Here is a 14,512-nt window from a genome sequence, read left to right as displayed (position 1 = left end):
ATCATACATTAGTTTATTGGCTGAGAGAAGAAAAAAGTGTGATAAATTATTTAATTTTTATAATAAGTCAGATTGCGCAACGTTATTTCTTTCTCAATTATCTCTCCTGTCATTTCTCTTAGAATAATGATGATCCCCTTAAATTAAAATGTTTATTTAATGTGAGTAGAAAATAACATTTCCAAGATAAGATTCATTGTCACACTTTATCCAGTGCAACAAGATCTGTGTCATAGAAGTTATTGAACTGAGTCTGCTGACTTGTCTTATATATTTGTTTCTTCAACTTGTATGGACTGAAAATATAATATGTGGTATAGATTGTATGTCACAAGTGGTGCCTTAATTGACTATTCTATATAATAGATATTTTCATGTCTTACAATAAATTTTCAAATTATATTTAATTAAAATGAAAATTTCAGGAATATTAAACCGGCCCACTTTTAATTTTTTTTTTTTTTAACATGAAAATGTAGGGAGCAGCTTTGGAAATTAATGTGGTGATGATTATGACTCATGAGAAAAAGAATGAAATCGGGCAGAGGAACCGAAAATATTAACCAAATTCCATACACCAATGCATAACCGAAAGTATATGTTTATTAGGCTTTGCATTAATTATATTTTGTAAAAATATCCTCTATAATTAATTAAATTTTTCAAAAAAAAATCATTATTTAATCAAGTTGTGTGAAAACTTTGTTTGACACATTCATCAGCTTATATTTAATGTGTGTTTTGTTTTAAAGCTCAACTTTTAAATGTAATAAATAATTGGGATAAGTTAATAAAAAAATCTTACTTAAAAAATTAAAATTTTCGTGGAAATGAGAGTAACGAGCTTTTTAAATTGAAAAAAAAAACATTTAAGTGTACCCAAATTAACCTATATGACATTATTTTTAATTAATTTTTATTGAAAATCGAGTTACGTAGGTTTGAAGTCGAAATAACTTAAGAAATCAGGACAATTTTGTTTGAAATGCAAATATACAACAATATTCAAACTCCATCTAAAAGTAGTGCATTATATATACATTATATAGAAATAAAAAAGTTTGGTCATGCTTTTGATTATTTTCTTAAGAACAAGAGCAAATAATTGTTCTTTGTAACTTTGATAAATAAATTATATGTAACCTTCTAGACACCATTATTGTTATATGTAATTTGTAAAGAAAATGATAAAAATGTAGATTGCATGAAAATAGGGGGATTCAAACATTTGAATCTAAATGCAAGTTGAGGTCATGAGCCTAAACTCTCAATTGTAGTTCAATTTGATCTTCATTCTTAAATCTTGAATGGGATTCACTATTTAATTGATGTTGATAATAATATCATATAATTAATAATGCTTAAAATTCTGAAATAGTTAAATCATACATCCCAAATATATACTTCATGAAACCTTCAATTAGAAACAATAATTTTATTTATTTGAAGGAAAAAAAAAAAGATGACATAGAATAATGTTTTGAAAATAAAAAAAATGGCTTCGCCCGGGTTCGAACCGGAGACCTTCAGTGTGTTAGACTGACGTGATAACAAACTACACCACAAAACCAAGTGTCGATTAATTTGAAATTAAAACATAATAACTCAAAACAAAATATTGATTAATTTCAGAATTAATGTTCTTCTCCTTATTTTTGTTATGATAACGAATAATAATAATAAAAATAATATAACCCGTCAAAATAGTATTAGTAATATATATATATTTTAAACATGTAAATGCGAAAAAAATGGTTAGAACTTAAGAATCAAGCTGAGTAAGAATTTAACATTAATTCTTTTACTTAGGGATCGAATAAGCTAAGTATGAATTTAACAAATGTTTTTTTTTTCTTTCTATAAGTACGTATAATGGCGAAACCTTAAGTATTGTATACGAGTTAACTAATTAACTTAGCTTACCTAATATATATTTGATGTCCCAACTTTGTAATGTTATTAAAATATTAAAAGTCATAGTTTTCAACAAAATATATTTTTGCTCGTATCCAAATGACGATCTTTTGAATATGGTAGTCATTATTGGTCTTGATGATTCGATTGAATCGAACTTATTTTTTTTCTTTGTAATCCGTGATCGAGGTAGAATCCAATAAATTTCCCATAACTTAATTGAATTTCACAGATATATAAAACTCTTTTGTAACTCTATTAGAATGTTTTGACATGTAATCTACACAAATATATTTCTATGTAACGTGTAAATTAATAAAATAAATATATATTACGTACAAGAAATAGAGATTCTTAAACATTAAAGTGTGTTATATTTTGATTTGTTTAAGCATTCAAAAAGAAATGTAGGTCAATTAAGGCTTTTGGTCATACAAGTGATTCAATTGCTTTCAACTTATATGGATATTGAAAATATAATAAGGATCATTTATGTGGTAAAGAATATGTGTCACACAAGCGGTCCTTAATTGTCTATATTTGTATTATATCAGATATTTTTTCATATAGATTTTCAAATAAAATGAAAATTTCAAGAATATCAAACCGGTGAGCAGCTTTTGAAATGAATGGAGTGATGATTATGACTCATGAGGAATAAAATCAAAGCAGGCAGATTAACCAGATTCCGTACACCAATGCATAACCGAAAGTTGGTTATTAGGCTTTGCATATTTATTATTATTTTTTTGTTTGAAAAGTTTTTTTTATAAATATTCTTCATGATGAATTATTTAAAAATATATTATTTAAATTAATAGTGATTGGTATATTCCTTGTTTCTCTCTATAGATAGTTATTGGAATAATTTCAATAATCTTGTTTTAAAAAATATTTTTTTAATAAAAATATTTAAAATGTGATAATATATAATAATAATAATAATAAAATAAATGTATTTTAAAATGTTTGCTTAATGAATTGAGTAATCTTTATACAGAGCCAACCTCGACTTTTGGGCTGCCCCAGCCCAAGAATACGTAAATTTTGACCGCTAAAATAAATGATAAAAAATTAAGTTTTGGTAAGGTTGAAACTCATGACTAGAGGATATACTTAAATTTTCACCATAAACCACTAGGCTAAACGATTTTATGATTATAAAATACTAGAAATCTCTTCTTTATTTTATTTAATGGATTGCCCTGAGGAGTGGACTGCCCTAACCTGGGGATTGCCGGGCTTACCCCAGGGCTGGCCCTGTCTTTATATAAAATAATATTTAATTCTATTTAATCGGATCTTTTGGATCTTGGCGTGAGAGTAAATATTATTGTATGTACGAGTTAACATGCATGCATGTTTTATCCTCTCCCCGTAATAGGAACATCTAAGATTTGAGAGCAGACAACCCAGAATGTTTCTTTTTTCTGTAATTAGGTATAAAAATCTTCTCATATTTTGTTAAGAAGATTAAGATTTTATTAAAATTATTCCTGAAAATAATATTAAGAAGGTATCACTCAAATAATTAAGTCATCTCTTATAATCATATGTCATTTTTATTTGAGAATATTTCATAATCAGTTTATTTGTGGAATTTATATATATATATACTCTTTGTTTAGAAACAATTTCAAAATTTGTTATCATTTTTATTATCAATATTCTTTTTTAGAAAATATTTATAATTGAATGTGGATGGTGACTTATATGATATTAATTCATTTTTTAATAGATTTTTATAAATCTGAGTTACTTCTATAGATGATATATCACTACATACCAGAATAAAATTAGAAGCTTAAATCCTCAAATATTTATATATATACTTCATGAAACCTTCAATTAGAAACATAAATAATTTTAATTATTTTTCTAAGGAACAAAAATGAATAGCTGACCTGGGATAACTTTTCATGAAACCTTCAATAATTTCATTTTTTATTCTAAGGAAAAAAATAATAATATCTGACATTGCATAATTTTTTTGAAAACAAAAAATAAAATGGCTTCGCCCGGGTTCGAACCGGAGACCTTCAGTGTGTTAGACTGACGTGATAACCAACTACACCACGAAACCAAGTGTTAATGATTGTGGAAATATAATAACTCAAAATAAAATATTGGTTAATTTCAGAATTAATGTTCATCCACTTATTTTTGTTATGATAACGAATTATAATGATAAAAATAATATCATATAGTCGTCAAAGTGAAAAAAAATATATATTTTAAACATGTAAATGAGAAGAAATTAAATTGTTCAAACTTATGGATCAAAGCTGAGTAAGAATTTAACATAATTTTTTTTTACTTAGGTATTAAGCTGAGTATTTTAACAATTTTATTGCACACAAAACCTTAATTTATTAACAACAACCTTCTCATGATCTTCCAACTTTAACATCTCTATAAAATTAGATTCAAGTTCGCTCACTTAAAAAATATTTGATCTCCGTGTTTGTGATGTTGCTTATAAAATATTTAAAATAATAGTTTTGAACAATATAAATTTTTATGCATTTCCAAATGATGATCTTGAATATGGTAGTTATTATTATTCGGCTTGATTATCCAACTGAACAATGAAGTTATTCTTTCTTTGTAGTCAATGATTGAAGAGGATCCAATAAACCCCTAAGGTTGATATATATTGCATAAAAAAATGAAGATTCTTAACATTTCAATGTCTTATATTTTAATTTGTTTAAGCATCAAAAAAATGTAGGTTAAAAGACACTATTTGAACTTTTTTATCATATTTATTTTCGAATTGTTAATAAGACCCTACAATTATTATCCACATTACCTAAATTGAATATGATAGATTTAATCTATAAGGTAAGACTTAGACACGAGGGGTTAAAAACACATAGCCCACAACACATTTAAATATGCGCATAATTTGTCGTCTGACAGACTCAAGCCCAGGACCTCTCAATGAGACTTGGGATATCCACCTCTTATTGCCGCTAAGATAGAAAAGCGGATAAAATGGGACTACGAGTTAAACATATATAGCCCGCGGACACATTTAACCATTTAACCAGACGAAGAACTTGTCGTCTGACGAGCTCGAACCTAGAAATATCCATAACGCTTTGAGTTTAAGCGGGACCATGTCATGCTAGTTCTTCTTTAATTTTAAAAAAAAAACTCACTAAAATATCGGTGCTTATCTACAATCTAACCTTGGTCATATCCTCATATTGTTTTTCAACTTATATGGACATTGAAAATATAAGGGTCATGTATGTGGTATAGATTGTGTCACAAGTGATGCATTAATTGACTATTGTATATATCAGATATTTTTTTTCAAATAAAATGAAAAATCAAGAATATAAAACAGGCCCACTTTTGATAATGATTGGCTTTGGAAATTAATGGGTGGTGATTATGACTTATGAGAAAGAGAATGAAAGCGGGCAGATAAACCGAAAATATTAACCACATTTCGTACACCAATTCGTAACCGAAAGTACATGGTTATCAGGCTTTGCATTAATTATATATATATTATTTGAAAAGTTCATTTTCAAATAATATCCTCTATGATTAATTCATTTTTCAAAAATATCATTTGGTATGGCCAGTGGTAAACATTTAATTATATTTTGATATAAAGATCAATATTTACATCATAGATGTAATACCTTGTTTATATATATATATATGAATTAGAGTTACTTCAATTTGAAAAAAAAAAAATGAGGTGCTATTGAAATAAAAATGAAAAATTATCGATAAAAGTAAATAAATGCGAGTTTTGTCAATTTTTGTAATTAATGAAATAAATATTTAATTAAGTTGAAAAAAATTTAAAAAATTAGTAGGTGACATCACAATTTTACTTAAAAATAGAAAAGTAAAATTATTAATATTTTTTTCGTGGGATTATTGGTTAAAAGAAATTACATATTGAGTAGTTAGTTAAATAATTTTATTTAAAATATTAAACTTTTTGAATACATTTTTCGGACACTCAAAACGACCTCAATTGGGACAAGACTTTCTGGTTGGTATTGCCTTTAAAATACAAATAAAAAAGTAATTTAACATTTAAATGTGCACAAACTTTATATTTATTCATGCATCATTTTACAAAATTAACAGTAATATTATTTAGACCGGTCAGACCTGAATTTAAAGTTAGTAGTAAGTCCTAAATTGTTTTATATTTTGTATCCAAGAGCTTGTTTGATCTTTGGGTTTTTAAGAATTTTTAAAAAACAATCTTGTTAAATAAAAAAGTAAATTATTTGAAAGTTTTTTAAAGATGAATTGTTAAAATATTTTTTTTTAATTAATTTTTTTTAAGAATTTTAGTATTTTTAATTGATTAATTAAATAATTGAATTGTTAGACGTTTATAATGACAATGATTTGATATGTGATTTTTTTTAAAGAAAAGCAAAAAACTTCTATATCGAACGAGCTTAAATAATAATTAGGTCGGCAGGTTAAACCCGAAACTTTATATGTCCTGACTTCGATACACTGACACATATTAGGTTTAGATTGGACCGGGTTAATATCATCTCTTGCGACCTTAGGGTATGTAAGGGGGCAACCCATTACAAATATATCTAAGATATTTCTCTGGCGTAACTTTGGGTATAGAGACTGAATTTGAAAGAAATAGACACTACCACAAAAATAATAAAATATAATCACTCTTTTTTGTTTGTTGTCATTATCTCATTAGGTTATGGCTTCAAATTGCATAAATCACACATATATATATATATATATATATATATATATATATATATATATATATATATATATATATATATATATATATATATATATATATATGGGCACGAAAATGACCTCAAAATCTACCTCCATCATGGTGGAATATTTTTGTTCCTCATATCATAATGTGAACCTCTTAACCTTTAATATATATATATATATATATATATATATATATATATATATATATATATATATATATATATATATATATATATAATATTTATCTTTTTATAATATATTTATGTATGTATATGTTATAATTATAGCTACAACATTTAAAAAAAAAAAAAAAAAAAAAAGACATGTCTTTTGTGAAGGGTTAATTTCCTAAATTTAAAAATAAAAGAAAAGAAATTCTTCCATTTTAATAATGATGTGCTTCATAAAATTATTCATGTATGAAATTGTATTTGGATTATAATGTTGGAACACCTAATAATTCAGAAAACTATATAAATATTATTTGAGAATGACATTTTGGTTTTAAGCTAAATTTTAAATGTGTTACAATTATAAAGATTTTAAACTAGAGATAAGTTTAAATTAAAAAAAAAAGATTCATGACATTAATTAATTAAAAGTGAGAAAGGAAGTATTCATAAATGATATATCTTTTTATTTTATTTTTATTTATTAAGGAATTGAATTTGATTATTTTCAAACAAAAAAATTGTGGAATTATATACACGATACATTAGAAATAGCATAAACATGTTATTAAGGATGAGAATTTGAAACCGTCCCGTAAAAATTGAATTGAATTGTCCCGTTTGGGACATTTTTTCTCCGAAATTGAACGGGGATGGGGCGGAGATAATATTTGTGTCCCCGCCCCGATCTCTCCCAAATTCTGCCCCAAACACTATAAACATAATTAAATATATTAAATTATCAATATATTTATTTATTCATTATATTTTATAAGAGTAGTAAATTTATTTTTTTAAAATAATATAACATTTTAATATATTACGATCTATATTATATTAGTTTATACAATTTTATTGTATAATTTTTTATTTTGTTAAAATGTATTTTATCAACGGTGCTTACGGGGATTCCTCAAAATCGAACGGGCGCGGGATGGTATTAAGAAAATCCCTGAAATAAAAACGGAACGGATTGGTAAATGCATTTCCCGTCCCGAACCGCCCCATTACCCGTAGCATTGTTATTAATTAATTACACTATCGACCTTAATCATTTCTTTTACACAACCATCCTTTTTCTTTCTTCTACTCACTCCATTTATTGTAATTGATTAGCCCTAAATTCAATTGTTCATACATATGTTTTTCTTGCATATTCTTGCCAGTCCATCCTTTAATCAATCAATGCATAAAATTATGGCTAATTTAGGGCCTTGTTTGATATTGGTTATTTAAAATTTGTATATGATTTTTTATTTGTTTGATAAATATGTAGGTTATTTGAATTTTTAATTTGTTGAATTATTATAATGTCTTTTTATTATAAATTTAAATTTTATAAAAATAAATTAAAACTATTTTAATATTTTAATCGATAAATTAAATTATTGAATAACTGAAAATTAAATACAACAAAGACAAAGATATATGAGTTAGTAATTTTTTAAAAATAATCAACATCATTAGAATTTATTGTGAATTTTCTTTAAAATGATATTATATAATTGGGTATTATTTTATTCATTAAATCACTTCATCTATTAACTAAAATATTAAAATACTTATATTTAAATTTAAAAATCATTTTATAAATTCATCTATACAAACTGTCAAATAATTTACTTTATTATCAAATAAAATTTTCAAACAAACCTATACAAATCCTAAAAAAATAGCCTATAATTATGTAATTAATAATGTTTTTGTAAAGATGTTTTCTTTCATTTGAATCATATTTAGCCATTCAATGGGTTGTATAATTGTGTGTAAGGCTCTTTTGATTCAAATTTAACTCAACTTGAATTAACAACTTTCTCATTCATTTGCTTTCAATAAAAACAATTAATAGTATTCATTCATTCATATAATATATAGTTTGGAAACAGTTTCATAAGTTGCTTTCATTTTTATTATACATCCCCAACATATATATATACTTCATGAAACCTTCAATTAGAAACATCAATAATTTTATTTCTTCTAATAAACAAGAAAAAAAATCTTAAAAACAAATGGCTTCGCCCGGGTTCGAACCGGAGACCTTCAGTGTGTTAGACTGACGTGATAACCAACTACACCACGAAACCAATTGTTGATGAACCTTAGATGAAAATCTAAATTCAAAAGATAGAGTAAAAAAATATTGATTAATTTAAGAATTAATGTCCATCCACTTATTGATAACAAATAATGATAAATATAATACAATTTATACCTGTTAAAATTACTATTGTTGAGAAATATATATATATATATATATATATATATATATATATATATATATATATATTAGCATGTAAATGAGTCTAAATTTAAATTTAACATATTATATTTGTTAAATGCACGTAAATATATTTGATGTCCAATTTTGTGACGATGTTAACAACTTTTAAATCTTACTTTTGAACAAATGATTCTTGCGCGTCGTTTAAATTCATCAAACGGAGATATTGAATATGGTCGTTATTATTGTTGAATGAATTTTTTTTTCTTCTTTGTAGCCAATGGTTGATAAGGATCCAATAAACCCCCATTGATAATTGCAACCATAACTTAATTGATTTTCATAAGAACAAGAACAATTAATATATCTTTTGTAACTTTATAATTAAAATGTTTCTATATTTAATGTGTAAGTCATGAGGTAAATATATCTTACTCATTTCAATCACTTATATTTTGATTTGTTTAAGCATCCAATCAATTGTAGGTCAAAGGAGGCTTTATACCTGATTTTTTTATCCAGTTTATTGTATGAAAATTTGTTGATGATCACATGCATCAGCTGTGTTTTGTTTTAAAATTCAATTTTTAAATGGAACATTTCATTAGCTAGAAATAAATATTACTTACAAATATTAAATCTTTCTAATTCGATTCTATTAAAAACAATCATTAAGTTGGAGCGAGGGCATGATTATTGGGTTTCATGTGACTTTCTAAACATAATATAAAAATTAATTTAACATTTAAGTATGTTCAAAGGTTATACTTATTCATATACCTGCATCATTCCAAAAATTAACATTAATGTTTAATATTATTTGGACCGACTTCAGACCCGAATTTAAAGTTAGTAGCAGGTAATTAAGTACCAAATGATTGGTTTGTTTAACTTGTTTGAACTTGGATTTTCTAACATTTTCTTAAAAACAATTTTTGCATATAAAAAACGAATTTTTTGAATTTTTTGTTATGATGAATTATGAAAATGTTTTTTTATTTAAAAGTAATAAAAAATTAAAAATATTTTAGTATTTTAATTCATAAATTAGGTGATTTATTGATTTTATATGTGAAAAACTCCAACCTTCTTTATAAACCAGCTCCATTTATGGTTTGGTCGGGTTATACCCGGGACTTGACATGTCCCGACCCCCTATATACATATATCGAGTTTAATTGGATTGAGTTTATATATATATAGTTAATTTTCTTTCTTTTGAAGCATAATTTGTGTTTAGAGACTCAATTTGAAAAGTAAAAAAAATTATTTAGAAACTCATTCACGCTATAATTTTTCTTTTATAAATAATGCATGAACGAGTTATTATGTTTTAACACAAAGTTATGAGTCCTATTTCAATCAAAAGTTATAATATCACACTTTCTTCTTCTTCTCTTCTTCTTCTTCTTCTCTATTTAATTTTTATTCATTCATTATTAGGTTATTGCTTAAAATTGCATAAAAGTTCTTCACCTTATCACATATGGGCACAAAAAGGACCTCAAAATCTTCCTCCACCATGGTGGTGCTTATTATAATGTGAAACTCATGCCTTTAACATGATATATATATATATATATATATATATATATATATATATTATATATATATATATATAATATTTATCTTTATATAATATATTTGTATGGATAATAAAAAATGCTCTAATCTGTGGAGATTATAAAATTTAAAATTTTTTAGTTAGTATAATTAGTTTCATTACTGAATACATAAGTTTCCTTTGGACTTTAATCCATACTATTTTTTATCTTAATTCATTAAATTAATGTTGATTTTTCAAGTTTGATTAAATATCTAATGAATTAATGTTGATTTTTCAAGTTTTATTAAATATTTTCAATAAAATTAAAGATATTATTATGAAGCGGTGTTAATTTTTTAAAATTCAAAAAATAATAGTACGTAATAATTTTAACCATTTTTTATAATGATAAGCTTCGTAATTTTATCGTAAAGATTTATTTAAATAAATTTATATTTAATTAAAAAATATGTGTTTTTTTGTAAAAAAAGATATTTAAAGAGTATTAATATATGTTTCTCTTATAAAAATATATATTACTTTTATATTTTGGTTAATAAATTAAGTGTTATAATTAATAAAAAAAAATGGATAAAATGGTGTTTAATTATATGGTTAAACATAAAAAAAATGATTCATAGATATTTCCATTCCTATTTAGCCAACTTATTATCATATATATAAGTGATTTTATGAATCCACACCAAACAGGTCCTAAAGTTTTGGGATAAAATAATAAACCCGTAAAATGATTGATAAGGAAATGATGAGAATAAAAATGGTCGGCGCACGAGGGAGAGTTACAAATGGTGGAAGGGGAGGACCATGTCGGATCATATATATTAATTATACATTAGGTTTATTTATTTATTTATTTATTTATTATTGAGAGAGAAAAAATATATAATGGAAATTATTATTTTTGATAAAAAATTTAAAAGATATTGATATATATAAATAAAATAAATGTAATGAATAAAAAAGAGTGAAGTGATGTTTAATTTTATCATACCGAACAAGGTCTATCTATCCATATATTGTAATATATAGTATAGCACTAGAGTTCGTTTTTATGTTTTTAAATTTTGTATCACATTATAATCATTATAAGTATTCAATCAATTAATCTATATATATTAAAAAAAAATAAACAAGATCTAGACAATCCTAAGCCGAAAGTACATACATAATTACTTCAGTCAACTGAATCACCACGTGTCAGTTGTTCATAATTTGTGTCTTGATTCACTAGTGATTATTGAGTGGGTTATAGAAATCTCTGGATTGAGAGTTTTGAAAAAACTCACTGATTATTTTTCCAATCATAGCTTCATAGACCAATTGGCTTGAGATAATCCTTATATATATTTTTCTTATAAGATAATGCTTTTTAAAATGACTTTGTTTCATTATCTTTAACTTTATTTTCTTTCAATTTTATGTACATTGCATAACATATTTTCATTTATTTATAAGAAAGTGAACTCCAAATAAGTTATTAAACTAATCATTAGTCAAAGTGGTCATATTGCTTTTTCAATACAAATCAAATTAATATGTTTGTTATAAAATAGTTTAACATATGTTTGTTTACTCTTCTAACATTAACCAACCATTTTGATTTTATTAATTTAATAATACTATTTTAACATGTGAGGTAGACAAGTGGTTTTTAAAAGATGAATGTCACGGATTCAATTACACTTTAAAATTTTTTTTATTTATAAAATTAAATAATTTCTCTCTTTCCTCCCACTTTTACATTTTCTAATTCCAACCAATGAAGGTGATGCAAAGTCATTCCCTCACCAAATTCCCTCTCTATCACTCCTCTATATATATATATATATATATATTTGAATTACAAATTTATTTAATTTCAAGTTGTAATCTTAATGTGTCAACTCCCCGGCCCTAATGGACTACTTACATATCTGTAGTCGTTGATTTGGAGGTTAATAATCGATGTGGGAATGAGTTGCAAACAGTGAAGGTTGAGGAATGTCTTATTAAGTAGATGAATGAGTCCGTTTTCGACAATTACCCCCCACAAGAAAAGGCTCAATGCATCATGAAAATAAAGGGCTATTAGTAGAGTATGTTAAAATGGGATGGCATAAGAACATGGATGTAGTTATTGAAGTTACAACATTGGATGGAGACACTTAATTAAGAGGTGGGGTGGAGATACACACCTAGAGTCGGGTTGAACCACAAGAGGCACCTTTCTTGGAACATTAGTAGTTGATCAAGCGAGGAAGGACACGATTGAGGATAAATATGACCATTTTTCAGTTGCTTCAAAGAGCAAAAAGAATGAGTGAATTCATTGTAAGATTGGAGAATGAATTATTCTCCAAATGAGAGAGTTGATCAAGAAACTCAGTAACTCTTCGGTCGTGGTCCATGTGTACGAACTCTTCGGTCGTGGTCCATGTGTACGAGGCAACGATTGAGAAAGTTATTAAAAATTCTTTTAAAAATTCTGAAAGAAGCGACTAGAGGAAGAATGCGAAAATTAATAAATTCAAAATTATAACAAAAACACACTAATGTGGTAGTTGTGGTAGTTACGTGAAATACAATACTAAGAAAAAATTAGCACTAAGAAATGTTATGATTAATATTAATTTTAGTTTCTTTTACTAGTTGAGATTATGATGTTATAATTTTTTTTAAGTTCTATTTTGATAATCTTGTGACAAATTATTTTATAACTTTTATAGGTGGAACATATTATATTTACATAAGATAGGCTAATTAATCACTTCTAGAGAAAATAAAAAATAAAAAAATCAGGCTATAAGTTCAAAATAAGCAATGTACAACTACAAACTCAGTTAGTGTGATTTCACAAGCAATATTGGGCTTTGATACGGCCCACATAAAGATGGCCCGTCAGGTTCTTATGAAAATAACAAAACCTATTTTATGCCATTTTACAAGACAATTGGGTCATAAAAGGTTATAATGTTGGTCTTATCATTTTTTAATGAAAAAAAGGTCTTATCATTCAATCATGATTTTTGTACAATTTAGCAACAACAACAAAATGGAGGAATTTGACTGTTTCATTTTTTACATTTAATATACAATTTGGAAAATGAGAAACACAATCTACTTTGAAGGGAATCAAAGACTCAAATAAGGACTTGGAAATAATCTGATTATTTGAAAATCTTGAGAAATTGTGTTACATCGTCACGTAACTTCACACAAATCAAACTCAATATCAAAATGGATCTTATTTGATTGCGGATAAACTGATATAATAAGATACCTAACTTTCGAGATAGTGATGGATTCTTAATGGTGATACCTTTTTTTTCAATATTCAACGTTATAGAATTGTAGCAGATTCATCTTTCTTACCTTATTGTAGTAACAATTCGAATTCACACGCTTAGGCTCTCGAACACTAACTCGGACACACCCGCCCAAATAAAATTCCAACCTTAGCCTAAAAGGAAATAAAAAAGCATGAATAAAGCTTATCTTTTTATGGGTATTCTTAATTCTTGAATCAAATCATAGAGTAGCATAAGCTTTAATGAAATAATTGATATCTTTATATAAAGTACCACCATTTTGTTTTCTTAAAAAAAGAAGAAGAGAGGAGATGTCAAGGTTGACATAGCAAGCACCTAAAAAAGATGACTAGTTACATTGCCTTCTTTGGTTATTGTAATTGGAAAGGAATACACCTCATGCTAATCTCTTTAAAATTTGAGAAACATTATTTTTTTTTTCTTCTTCATTTTTCAAGAAAAATACTATGGCTTTTGTTTTTATTATTGAAAAGTAGTAGAAAGCTAAAGTAAAATTGTAACTTATCAATCAAAAAGAAATCAAAATTGCGCACGACAAGAAATCCTACCCTAAAAAAGTAATGATTAGTCGTGATAAATCAAA

General features: G+C 25.5%; 3 non-coding genes across 3 annotated transcripts; all 3 read right to left on the bottom strand.

The window, feature by feature from the left end:
- Positions 1-1,496: 1,496 nt before the first annotated feature.
- On the bottom strand, positions 1,497-1,570 carry TRNAV-AAC. Its single transcript has one exon. It is a non-coding gene; the product is annotated as a tRNA-Val (tRNA).
- Positions 1,571-3,923: 2,353 nt separating this feature from the next.
- On the bottom strand, positions 3,924-3,997 carry TRNAV-AAC. The gene has a single exon. It is a non-coding gene; the product is annotated as a tRNA-Val (tRNA).
- A 4,846-nt stretch (positions 3,998-8,843) lies between these two features.
- Positions 8,844-8,917, bottom strand: TRNAV-AAC. Its single transcript has one exon. It is a non-coding gene; the product is annotated as a tRNA-Val (tRNA).
- Positions 8,918-14,512: the final 5,595 nt, after the last annotated feature.

The sequence above is a fragment of the Impatiens glandulifera genome, chromosome 4 (genome assembly GCF_907164915.1).
Source record: "Impatiens glandulifera chromosome 4, dImpGla2.1, whole genome shotgun sequence".
Classification (NCBI taxonomy): domain Eukaryota; kingdom Viridiplantae; phylum Streptophyta; class Magnoliopsida; order Ericales; family Balsaminaceae; genus Impatiens; species Impatiens glandulifera.
The sequence above is the reverse complement of the archived record's forward strand: the minus strand, read 5'-3'. Positions and strand labels throughout refer to the sequence as shown.